Below are 14,011 nucleotides of genomic sequence, written 5' to 3'. Positions count from 1 at the left end.
TAAACAGGCTCATTCACGACACTTGAGAAAGGAGCGAGACACACAAGTGAAAGACATTGGGGTCCCAGACAGGGGACAGAGGTGTGCCACACCCCTTACTTCACGACGCATGGCAGCAGCAGCTTCAGACTCTCACTATGTAAAGTAGCACGTCAACAATTTCTCGAGACCCCTGGATCGATAAACACGGAGACAGTCACCCAAACATAAAGAGGTCAGCACCAGCACAAAGGTGCGGCAACAAAAAGAGGAAGCGGTGGAGTTGAAATGACCTCTCCGCGGGTAAATCTGAAACATTAAAGTAGCCTCAATTGCGAGTCCTTTTTGAAATTTCCAAAAAATGCACGGCAGGCTCTACTCCGGATAACCCAATAAAATCTGAACTGCCAGCCACTGGGAGCCATGGTGTTTCATGTGGGCTAACTGATGGATGGCCAGAAATGTCGATGACACAAGGTAATTTTGAATTTGCTGGGCCGAGTTGCTGTCAAACTCCCCAGTCTCTGTGCGGTCACTAATCCCCATGGGGACGCTGCTGCTCCTCATATAATTACTAAATCACCGTGCCATACCCAGAAAGTCACATTTGTATGTCTACTTATATTAGACATGGATGAGGAACGATGCTCAGGCTAAATGGGCTTCATTCTGTAACACAACATAACAAACCTGAGCCTTGGGTACAATGCAGCTCTGGACTTGACACCATTTCCAACACAGGACTCACTCACGTATACAATACAATTTATTTTTGTATAGTGCAAAATCACACAAGAAGTGCCGCAATGGGCTTTAATGGGCCCTGCCTCTTGACAGCCCCCCAGCCTTGACTCTCTAAGAAGACAAGAAAAAACTCCCAAAAAAACCTTGTGGGGAAAAATGGGAGAAATCTTGGGAAAGGCAGTTCAATGAGAGACCCCTTTCCAGGTAGGTTGGGCGGGTTCTATTCAATAAGGGTGCGCACAAAAAGGCCGACCTCAATTGGGCACGGCGAATAAAGGCGTTCGTAGATATTTTAGATAATAATAGATAGATAATAATAGTAGATAATAAATAATAAAATATCTACATGGCATTGCACATAATCTACAGCTTCAAGTGTAACACAACAATGAATAAGAGTAGAAAACAACGAAATATAGAGAGCTTTAGAAATAATTCGTTAGAAGTTCATGCATTAATTAATTGGATGTTTTAATATTCTTGCTTTAGCCTTTTTATACGTTCAATCATTGCCTTTATCTAATAAATTTTCTATAATAATTTTGTTACGTTTGCCTTTATTCGCTGCGCCCAATTGAGGTCGCCCTTTTGTGCACGGCCTTATTGAAGGATACCAGTTGGGCGTGCAGTGGGTGTCAAAAAGAAGGGGGTCAATACAATACACAGAACAGAACAAATCCTCAATACAGTATAAAAATAAAACTTTTAGAAGTACGGAGCAGGATTTAACAGTAGATGATATCACATAAGAAGATTTGGATATAATTAGAGTCCTGGAGACCTCATCCATCAAGCTGCCTCCCCCATTTGGCCATTCCACGGCTGAAACAGCGCTGGGCCAGCCAATCCGATAAAAGGACCCCTCCTTCCCACGATTCCTGTGATCCTCCATCAGGGATGACTTTACCTTAGGCAGGCAAAACAACTTCACAGGTGGGCCGTGGCACCATGTGCCACATTTGAGTGCCGAGAAGAGAAACAGAATAGGTGAGGGTTAGTATCCGATTCTAACTATCATGTTACTTATGTTTTAGTGCTAATGACTAACAACAGAGACGTATGCGCACAGACTTGTCGGATTAACCGTAAATGGGTTTTTAGGTATGCGTTAGGAAAACCACAGTACCAGAATGAAAGCCCAAACAGACAAAGGGGAGACCATGCAAAACTTCACACAAAGAATGACCAAACCAGGACACTGGACCCATCCAACTTGAACGTTCCTAAATCACAAAGCCAGCTCAACTGCAGAAAGTCAACGGGCTCTCTGACATACACAGTATCTCAAAGTGAGTACATCCCTCACATTTTTGTAAATATTTTATATCTTTTCATGGGACAACACTGAAGATGTGACACTTTGATACGATGTAAAGTAGTCCGTGTACAGCTTGTATCACAGTGTAAATTTGCGGTCTCCTCAAAATAACAACACACAGCCATTAATGTCTAAACCGCTGGCAACAAAAGTGAGTACACCCCTAAGTGAAAAATGTCCAAATTCTGCCCAATTAGCCATTTTTCCTCCCCAGTGTCATGTGACTCATTAGTGTTACAAGGTCTCAGGTGTGTAGTTCTGAAAGTTAGGTTGGACAACTAGAAGGCAATGTTTGTGTTACTATGATGTTTGCTGATGACAACGTGGATGACTTGTTCTGAAGTGTATGTGGGAAGGCTGATGGCAACAATAAATAACAAAAAAAAAATGTGAAGAGCACTTTTTCACTAGAAGAAAATGGCTTCATTTGCCACAGGGCTCATATGAAATTACCACAAAAACAGTTTGGAGGCAGTAATTAACATAGTTGTGCTCGACATAGCTGGAGTCATACCTAGCCCTCACTCATCTGCCAAACATGTCATGCAATGGAAAACAAACCCCTCAAACATCAGTATGAGCCTTAGAGCTTTGAAAGAATTAAGACTGGCAAGGTGTGCTGACCTTCTCCATTACTGACCTCCCATCATTTGCTGAAGTAACAAGCAAGACTGAGCTTAACAGCAAACATGTTTGCATTATAAAATATTTTCATATTGATGGTGATCCCCATGAGCCCATTTATCTCAAAAAGTACTCACTTCAACCTGTGGGGCTATGAAACTTGAATGGCTGTGTGACAGGCCCGGCCGGGACGCCCCTTCTGTATATGTTCCGGGGGAGCAGCTATGGACATCTCACTACCTCCCCCGGGACGCTTGGTGGCAGCTTCCCGGGCTGACGATGGTGCCTCAGTTTCCCGCAGGGTTTCCTGGGAGATGGAGTTCTCCACAACCCTGTGGGGAGCTGGGGTGGCCGCCAGGGGGTGCTGCATGGAGCCAGGAACCCACCTGGACATCTCTGCAGCCCCACCCGGAGGTACAATTAGCCGCAGGTGATCAAGCACCTGGAGTACTTCTGGATGGGCTATAAAAAGGGCCAGCATCCACCACGCAGGAGCCAGAATCGGGAGGAAGAGGACGAGGTTGCCTGGGAGGAGTGGTGGTGCCAAGGTGGAGAGAAGTATTGTGTGTGATATATTAAGTGCTTGTGGAACTGTGTTGTGGTTGGAGGGATTACGGGGAAGACGTGCCCTCCAGTTGAAGAAAAATAAAGAAATTGTTTGTTTTATACATGCTTCTGAGTAAGTCTGTGCCGGGTCAGGCGCTATATAGCGCCTATATTACAGCGGTCAAATATTACTTTTATGTTGCTAATCTATATATAAAAGCCAATGTGCGTATGTTCCAGCATCATGTCCGAACGGCTGGAGCGATTTTCATGAAACTTGGCACACGTGCTTCTCAATGATCGACTAAATATACTGCAGGGTGAAATCAGCCCTAACCCACCCCCTTCTGGGTAGGGTGGGGGGGTGATCTTGCGGTCTTGTATGCATGTTATCATTCAGTTGACACGCAGAACGACCACCACATGGCGAACTGGAGGTGACTGCCAGAATTCTTTATGTTTGAGCGCCACCACGTCCGCCTGTTGCTTTTGAAATTAAACAGAGTTCTACGCGTGCAAGTGTGTGTGTCTGTCTGGCCCGGAATTGAGACGTAGAGTCGGGGTGAGGGCTCCAGCTCCGAGGATACGCAAGCGATGCCAGCACACTGGCAAAGGGAAACCTCCTAAGAAAGACAGTCGCTTAGCTGCTAATGCACAAACGATGCGAGCAGGTCGGCAACACGAATCCTCATAGCAGAGAGATGCCCAGAGTAGTTCTGACGATTTCAATACTTTCTAGGATCCCGTGCGTGGCTTACACAGTTAGTAGGCCTATATAGCAGGTGACTGCCATCATTCTTTATGTTTAAGCACCACCGCGCACCTGTTGCTTTTCAAATTAAATAGAGTTGGCCGGTTCCGAGTGTCAACTGGATGATAACATTCATACAAGACCACAAAACAAGCACATTAGTGAGTCTTTAAAAATAAAAATAAATTAACAAACAATAAAGTTCTTTATGTTTGAAAAGCAACAGTTGCACGGTGGTGCTCAAGTTAAATAGAGTTGGCCGGTTCCGAGCGTCAGCTGGATGATAACATACATACAAGACCGCAAGACAAGCACATTAATTAGTCTTTATTGTTTGTTAATTTATTTTTAAAGTTGTATTTTTTTATTATTATTAGGTTTTTCTCAAACAATAAAAAACAACACTTTATTTTCCTCCCGGACAGCGCTGGGTACTTCAGCTAGTGGTATATATGAGGGACACTTCAAAGCTACTTCTTGGGAAACAGTGCCACCCAGTGGTTGCAAAAGGCCAACAGCTATAAATTACAGCATCTATTTAAAAGTGTGCCCTCTAGTGTCCACATGCACACTCACAATTACACTAGATGCCACACTCATTATAAAGCTGTACTAAATGCATACTTTCATTGGTCCATGGGAAAGCCTCTTTAAATTAAATTCAAAACACAAAAACAAACATCTCACTTTACACTCTACATGTACATCTCCAGACAGAAGAGCAGCTTCAGCGACAGACTGCTGTCACTGTCCTGCTCCACAGACAGATTGAGGAGATCGTTCCTCCCCCAAACTATGCGACTCTTTAATTCCACCAGGGGGGGTAAACGTTAATATTTAACATTATACATAGTTATTGTCTGTTTTTTTTCACCTGTATTATTATCATTCTTTAATTTAATATTATTTATTGTATCAGTATGCTGCTGCTGAAGAATGTGAATTTCCCATTGGGATTAATAAAGTATCTATCTATCTATCTATCTATCTATCTATAAAAACCTTAAACAAACACCACAAAAATGTATATAGCAGGGCCAGACCTGCGGCATAGAGCTTGCAGGGTGGCCTTTGGCCAAATGTTTGTGGACACCTGACAGTCATACCTCTCTCATTCCAAAACCATGGGAAATTTATATGGAGTTGACCTCCCCACTGTGGCTACAACCGCCTCCATTCTTCTGGAAAGACTTTCCACAAGATGTTGGGAGTGCCTCTGTGGGAATATGTGTCTGTTTTTTTCACCTGTATTATTATCATTCTTTAATTTAATATTATTTATTGTATCAGTATGCTGCTGCTGAAGAATGTGAATTTCCCATTGGGATTAATAAAGTATCTATCTATCTATCTATCTATCCATTTATCCGAAAGAGCATTTGCCAGGTCAGGTTCTGATGTTGGACGAGAAGACCTTGACATTCCAATTCATCCCAAAGGGGTTCGACAGGGTTAAGGTCAGGGTCACTTGCGTTCCTCCATGTCTTTGTGCAAGTGTGGTGTGTGGTGGTTAAGGCTTTGGACTTCAAACCCTGAGGCTGTGGGTTCAAATTCCGCTACTGACACACTGTGGCCATGAGCAAGTCACTTGACCTGCCTGTGCTTCAATTGGAAAACCAAAAGCAATGCAACCTTGGAAATGCGCCTTGGATAAAGGTGCCACCCAAAGAAAGTAAATGGAAACCTGGCTTTGTGCACAGGGGCACACTCATGCTGGAACAGAGAATGGCCTTCCACAAAGTTGGAAACCCACAAATGTCTTTGTCTGCTGTAGCATTAATAGTAGCCTTCACGGGAACCAAGGGGCCCAAACTCTGCCGTTATTGCTCTTAGAGTAGGCACCACGCAGTCCAGATGGTAGAGTTCTCCTGGCATCTGTTAAACCCAGATTCACCCAACAGACTGCCAGATAGTGAAGTGCGATACATCACTCCAGTGAACAAGTCTGCACTGCGCCAGGGTACACGCGTACAGAGTCCAGTTAAATTCTTATCAGCATGTGCTAATACAAAATGACAACACGCTACATCAGTGTGGCAGAAAAGCAGAATCAGAAGATACACGGAAGAATGTTTTCTAAAGCAGCTTGTGATGGTGTTCACTAAATAAAATTAAAAACTGATTGAGACAAGCATCTGTTGATCTGTCACGGCCCTCTTTAATAAGCATTAAGGCGTACAATGAATCTTCAGTTAAGGCAAAATGTCACTAAAGAGCACTGGGGTGTAGTTAGCCCATTCTGTGAGGGTTGCACAATTCCCCTTGACTACTTTGTTGTTGTTACTGCATTTCCATTGACAATAATAAAGATCTCCGCCATCCCAGTAGTCACACCAGCCCGATGAAGCAATAAGGGACATTTCATTCTTAAATAAATGTACATAGTGTCATAATGCTGCAGGACAAGTTTCTCCCTCCCAAATGTCTGTCATTTGCCAACTTCAAAAGGCTTCTGTACACTCCATAAGTGACGGCTATAAAGACACCGTACACATTTTTGGGTGGTTGCCCAACAATGTACTTTAAACTAAAAATATTTGCTAGTATTTACCAACGCTGTGTAACGTTTCAAGACGCTGCCTGGATCACACCCTGATTCATCATGGCAAAGAGGTTAAGGTGAAAGTTCAGTACAAAAGTCAGAGAGAAAAAAAAAAAAAAAAAAAGAGGGATGAGAGCAGAAACGTCGCGCCTACATGCCAGAGGGGCTACCGAGGGGTCCCCATAAAATGAATCCTCTTTGGGTACCACTGAGAGAGGAACAAAAGACGTCAGGGAGAACTGTTAAGGGAAGAATTCATTATTCCTCCAGTGCACCATAACCATACCATGTCAGGGTCTGACCTTTAAAGTGAGCCCAACATGCAAGGGTGCACTGTGCTCAGGGACCACCAGGAGGTGCAAAAGTACATTTTGGAGGCGGGAGGTTTGAGGCTGCTGCCTGCAAGGGGTCGAATCAGTTAAGATTTGGGAGGATTTCTGATGAGGAAGTGGAGAAGTCGAAGAAGGAGAGATGGGCAGTGAAACGGAGGCAGCATATAAAGAAGTCTCCTCTATACATGGGCAGAAAAAAAAAAACAAAATACAGACACAACAGGGTTGAAAGACTTCATTTTTGTTTTCATTGATATTTTGTGCTGTCACTAATCTTATTTAGAACCAAATCTTAAATCCAAACTTTCAATCTCTGGCACCTCCATAACCCTGAATTACATTAGACAGGTTTGAGAACGTTATGTTATGGTGCTGCTTCACGTCACTTCATGCCATGTTGTGTTATACTATGCTACATTATGCCATGTAATATTATATTATGCTATTTTAGACTATGCTCTGCTATGTTATGAGGTGGCCCAATGGCGACACTGCTGCCTTACAGTAAGGACACCAGGGTAAGTCCTGGGTGTTCCCTGCATGGAGTTTGTATGTTCTCCCCGTGTTTGTGCTAGCTTCCTCCTGCTGTCTGAAGACATGCAGGTTAGTTGAATTAGCGATGCTAAACTGGATCATCTTCTTCCTTATCTTTCTGTCCTCTGCATCTTGTTCTATTACACCCATCACCTGCTGGTCTTCGCTCACCACATCCACAAACCTTCTCTAAGGTCTACCTCTTCTCCTCTTACCTTGTAGCGGGGCCACATAGTGTTAAATGTCAGTTCTGAGTGCGTCTCGTTTCATTGTCCCGTTTACTGTTTGTGCATCAGTTTATGCCGTCCCCGAAAAAAGGGGGACGGATGATGGAAGGAGACCACAGCCGCCAACCTGGAAAACACCTGTTTTCAATCAATCAATCCCAGCCGTCACAGGACTATATAAGCCATCAGGAGGAGAAGGAAGGGGGGAGGAGAGAAGGAGATTTTGTTTCAACATTACGACCACGAGCAACCTGTACCTGTTTTCCATATTGCGCTTATCCATCCAGTTTGTTTTCCATCTGCCGGATTTATTTCAAGGACCTCACCACGAGATACCCCGGGGTAGGACTTAATCATCCACCACATACACGAGGATTCACGGTGAGGCTGTTCCATTTTTTTTTCCGGGGAGAATCAAACAACTCTATCACTAATTCAGTCATCCGCTTTCAGGACATTTTCTTTATTACCGGACTCACGTACTCATTCATTTTCAGTTTATCAGTCATTGTCGTTTTCGTGTTGTGTGTTTATTTGTTACAGGGACAAGGGAGGGTTTTTGTTGTATATATTTATATATGTTTGGTGGTGTTTTGTTATTGCTGGGGTGGAGGGATATTTGTAGTATTTATATGTTTCTATTTTTATATTTCATTTCATTTAATACATATAATCTGTTTAATTTTACATCCTGTTTGTGTACTTATATTTTTCACTGTCGATTGTGGGGAAAAGTTCAAATGGTAAGAAGTACGGCTTGATAGTTAGATTATTTCTGTTAATTATCCAGGCCACTGGTCTTGGAGGTGTAGCTGCCGGCTGGGTAAAAGGGGTCGGCCGTTACAACCTGACAGCTCTATCCTTAACATCCTTCTCCCAATATACTCAAAAGTATGCCCAAGTACGCTCTCAATACCTGGTCAGGGCTTCTTTTGCCTGAATTACTGCACCAATGCGAGGTGGCATGGAGGCGATCAGCCGGTGGCACTGCTGAGGTGTTATGGAAGACCAGGATGCTTTGATCACGGCCTTCAGCTCGTCTGCATTGGTTGGCCTGGTGTCTCATCTTCCTCTTGATAGATTCTCTATGGGGTTTAGGTCAGGTGTGTTTGCTGGCCAATCAAGCAAAGTGATACCATGGTCATTAAACTAGGTATTGGTACTTTTGGCAGTGTGGGCAGGTGCCAAGTCCTGCTGGAAAATGAAATCAGCATCTCCATAAAGCTGGTCAGCAGAGGGAAGCATGAAGTGCTCTAAAATGTCCTGGTAGACAGCTGCGCGGACTTTGGACTTGATAAAACACAGTGGCAGTGGACCAACACTAGCAGATGACATGACTCCCCAAAGCATCACGGACTATGGAAACTTCACACCGGACCCTCAAGCAACCTGGATTCTGTGCCTCTCCACTCTTCCTCCAGACTCTGGGACGTTGATTTCCAAATGAAATGCAAACTGACTTTCATCTGAAAAGAGGACTTTGGACCACCGAGCAACAGTCCAGCCCGTTTTCTCCTTAGCCCAGGTAAGACGCTTCTGTCGTGGTCTCTGGTTCAGAAGTGCCTTGACACAACGAATGCTGTGACAGTTGTAGCCCATGTCCTGGATACGTCTGTGTGTGGTGGCTCTTAGAGCACCGACCCCAGCTGCAGTCCACTCCTTGTGAATCTTCCCCAAATTCTGTGCTTCACAATCCTCTCAAAGGCTGCAGTTATCCCTGTTGCTTGTGCACCTTTTTCTGCCACATTTTTTCCTTCCACTCAACTTTACATTAATATGTTTGGATACAACACTCTGTGAACAGCCAGCTTCTTTAGCAATGACCTTTTGTGGCTTACCCTCCTTGTGGAGGGTGTCAATGACTGTCTTCTGGACAACTGTCAAGTCAGCAGTCTTTCCCATGATTGTGAGGCCTACTGAAACAGACTGAGAGACCATTTAAAGGCTCAGGACACCACTGCAGGAGTTTTGGGTTAATTAGCTGAGTGGAGTGGGACACCATGAGTCTGCAATATTGAACTTTTCACAATAGTATTCTAATTTTCTGAAATACTGAATGTTGAGTTTATTAGCTATAAGCCATAATAAGCAAAATGAAAAGAAATAAATGCTTGAAATATATCACTATGTGCAGTGAATTTAATATACAAGTTTCACTTTTTGAGTTGAATTATCGAAATAAACTTTTCAATAATATTCTAATATATTGAGATGCACCTATAATGTTAAGCTACGCTGCATTACATTAAAAACCACGATGTTATGTGGTTACTAATTCTACCACAGAGGCCATCCTTCGAGCATCATTGCACGGCGCAAATTAACCTACCGATGGGTTGCTAGTCTCTCACAGGGCACATTGATCAGTAGCACTAAACGGTTAAATTAACAAGCATCTCTCTGGCCCTTGTGAAACGACTAGCGAATCCAAAAACAAACAGAACATGGAAATGTTCACAGACACACTGCCAAGGCTGCCATTTGCACTGAGGACTCCGGGGCTGCGAGACCGCAGTACTCACTTCTGGTTTGCTTTTGCCATCTCTGAAGATCTTTCACATTCTTACTGCAGGTTGGAGAGACCCCAGAGTTGCTGTCCAACTGCAATAAGTACCCAATTTTCTTTTTTTTAGCTTAAGGCGATTGACATTTTCACATGGGTTATGCACTCTTAGACAACTCCCACACCCCACCTGTTTGTCTTACAGATACTGAAGAGATGTGTCTATTTGTAATACTAAGGGAGACGCTCAAATATGGAACTGTGGACATTAACTTTAGAAATGCTGGGAAGAGGCACGCAGAACGAGCAAGCCTTGTTCAGTGCCACCTCAGGGCATTCATGAACGGAACAAGTTCAATTTATTCCCTAATTGCTTAGAAACCTATAATTTTACTTAAACATTGCTATACGCCCAGTTGTATACACATGTAAGCACTAATTATCATTAACGGTAACAGCTGAACAAACTTTACTTGTACCTTGCGTGTCAAGCCAGATCCGGGAAGCATTTTGTCTTCAAATATATTATTTGATTGCACCCACCAACAAAAAAATAAAAAACCTAAGACCCTGATCAAGACAAGCAGTTTGAAGAATGGAAGTGTAGATGAACTCATGTCCCAGCAAGTTAGCATGAAGACGGACTGCCTGAAGTGCTTCCGAAGAGGGAGTTTCGAGTCACAAAGTTCCCAGAAGCCATCTGCAATTGAGTCATAGGTGGTGTTCTGCACTGCAAAGCTCTTCATTTCATGTAATTGGTCCTCCAGATTTATTTAGGTGTGTAAATTTAATAGCCCCACCAAGCTTCTGCACTAAATCCAAATGTAAAGAATGGCGATAGGTAAATAGAAAAAGAAAATTATGAAAACGTGTACCATATGGAATTAAATGACAAGGCCACGCTCTACTGGCCTTATACTTCCTTAGAAGGCTGGCGTCCTTCAACATCTGCAATAAGATGCTGCAGATGTTCTATCAGATGGTTGTGGCGAGCGCACTCTTCTACGCGGTGGTGTGCTGGGGAGGCAGCATTAAGAAGAGGGACGCCTCATGCCTGGACAAACTGGTGAGGAAGGCAGGCTCTATTGTTGGCATGGAGCTGGACAGTTTGACATCTGTGGCAGAGCGACGGGCGCTGAGCAGGCTCCTATCCATTATGGAGGATCCACTGCATCCACTAAACAGTGTCATCTCCAGACAGAAGAGCAGCTTCAGCGACACACTGCTGTCACCGTCCTGCTCCACTGACAGACTGAGAAAATCGTTCCTCCCCCAAACTATGCGACTCTTCAATTCCACCAGGGGGGGTAAACGTTAACATTATTAGGCGGAGTGGTGGCTCTGAGGCTAGGGATCTGCACTGACAATCGGAAGGTTGCCGGTTCGAATCCCGTAAATGCCAAAAAGGGACTCTGCTCTGTTGGGCCCTTAAGCAAAACCCTTAACCTGCAATTGCTAAGCGCTTTGAGTAGTGAGAAAAGCGCTATATAAATGCAAAAAATTATTATTAAATTATTATTATAAAAAGTTATTCTCTGTTTTTTCCTGCATTATTATCAGTCTTTAATTTAATATTGTTTTTTTGTATCAGTATGCTGCTGCTGGAGAATGTGAATTTCCCCTTGGGATTAATAAAGTATCTATCTATCTATCTACTGGCTTTAGTTGAATGTGCTAATTAGAACAGGGGCTTTAAAAATTAAAATTACTTTTTTTGTTCATCTGATCTTCCCTTGAGGGTGATTTACTCTGATAACTATAAAATTCTGCATTGAAGGAATCCAATGGACTGAATGCGGATTTCAACTTCATGCTGTGGTGCTCTCCTTCACTTGACTTCTTTCATACATTAATACGAATTGTCTGATAAATTAGTTTGGTACAAAGAGGACTTAAAGGACAAGCTTGACCCAGTAATGTTAATTTTGCAGGCCAAGGCTATCCCAGGAATGTATTGGTCAAGTCAAGAATCCCAAAAAAAAAAAAAAATCAAAAACACACCATTTCCCAGAACAAGACCTATAATTCCTAAGAATTTACTGGATTGGTATACAGTAGACTCCCATGAAGTCGCGGTTCAGAGTTCACAGCCTCAATCGTTTGTGGATTTTTCCTTAGAACCCAACTAATAATTGTTAGCGGAAACCGCAAATATCATCCGCAATTTTTTTTATGGCTTCTTTCACGGCAATACTGTACTGTAGAGAGAACACAAAACAACCGTAGAGGAAAACGTGGCTTGGGATGGTGAAAGTAGCCAATCCGAGAGCGTTAGTCATTTCTCCTTGCTGCTGATTGGCTGTTGCCCTGTGACGCATCTCTGGCAGATGCAGCCCAGCATTCCCGCATCATAACAGTTTACCACGTGTAGCTATTTCGAGTGTTTCGCCAAGTGTTCTCGCGTTTTTCATTTTGTTCTTCTTAAAGCCCTAAGATGCCATCCAAACGCCCTGCATCTTCTAAGGCTTCTGGCAATGAAGCTAAGCGCCAGAAGATACGACTCCTCCTGAAGCACCTGAAGAAGAGGCGCCACCCTGAGGAGCTGTAAATCCTCTGCTTTGCTGTGCAGTCATTTTCTTCATTACATACCTTCATTGTACTGCGCAGCGAATTCATCATCATCTTCACTCAAAACCATTCATTATTGGCGAGTATCTATACATTTTACTGTATTTTTATTTAATTTCTACATATTTACCCTACTTATACCAAAGAAAACAACAGCACATACCAAAGAAAACGCACTTGCATGAATTACAGTACATATAGCGGTAACATCGATAGTTGACATTCTAGCACTGTGGGAGATTCAGCAGTACAGAACTGTACAGTAGACGGGTTTACCTTTTTCAGGGTAATGTATTAAGATGAAGAGTGCTGTACAGAGTGGAGGTAGAACCTGTTTTTGGGTCTGTTCTGCTCCTACTTTGTTCTATGGTTGCAAGGACTTGGTATTGGGCAAGGTCGTGGGGTCCAGCGGCTGTGGGGCATCTGTTGGTGAAGAAAGGTTCACGGAACTGGACTTTGCAGACGATGCTGTGATCTTCGCGGAGTCAATGGAGGCTCTGATCGGGGCTCTCGAGAGGCTGAGCCGAGCGAGGAGTCCGAGTGTCTAAGCTTGCAAGTGTCCTGATAAAAACCAAGATCCAGACCTTTAATGACCTCTTAGGCACAGCCATCAGCAGAGTGTTTGTCTGCGGAGAGAGTGTCGACCTCATCGAGAGGTTTACTTACCTCAGCAGTGACATTCATGTCTCTGGTGACTCTTCCTATGAAGTCATTTGACGGATTGGGAGAGCTCGGGGGGGTCACAAGGTCGCTGGAAAGGGGTGTGTGGTGCTCCCGATATCTATGCAAAAGGATGAAGGTCCAAGTCTTTAGAGTCCTGGTGCTTCCTCTCTTGCTATATGGTTGTGAGACACGGACGCTATCCAGTGACCCGAGACGAAGACTGGACTCCTTTTGTGTCTTTTCGGAGAATACTTGGGTACCGTTGGTTCGACTTTGTGTTGCTCATGGAGTCCCGAATGAGGCACATTACCTACATTGTCAGGGAGCGTCAGTTATGCCACTACGGCCATGTGGCACGTTTCCCCGAGGGTGATCCAGCTCATAAGATACTCATTGTTGTGGACCCGAGTGGCTGGACCAGGCCAAGGGGTCGCTCACGTAACACCTGGATGGGACTGCACTGCATGCCTGCCCTTTTGCCAACCGGGATCCCGAGTTGCTTCGTTGTGTGTTGGGTGCTGTAACGTACTGTACCAGTGCATGCTCCCCAACTGGACTTGAAATAAGTGGAGTTTGAAATTAAAGTGTTTTGGGGGCATCTTTAGGGTTTAAACAATAAAACCAAAATAGGCATTTTTTTGACCTCATCCGAAATTAGCGGTTTTTCACAATTCGCAGGT

At 43.8% G+C, this 14,011-nt stretch overlaps 1 protein-coding gene across 1 annotated transcript in view; it reads right to left on the bottom strand.

Annotated features, from left to right (window-relative positions):
• si:ch73-366l1.5 (FILIA-N KH-like domain-containing protein) overlaps positions 1-14,011 on the bottom strand; it is a 39,928-nt gene that overhangs the window by 5,401 nt on the left and 20,516 nt on the right. The window lies entirely within an intron of this gene.

The sequence above is a fragment of the Erpetoichthys calabaricus genome, chromosome 14 (genome assembly GCF_900747795.2).
Source record: "Erpetoichthys calabaricus chromosome 14, fErpCal1.3, whole genome shotgun sequence".
NCBI lineage: Eukaryota > Metazoa > Chordata > Cladistia > Polypteriformes > Polypteridae > Erpetoichthys > Erpetoichthys calabaricus.
This window is presented reverse-complemented; position numbering and strand designations above follow the sequence as displayed.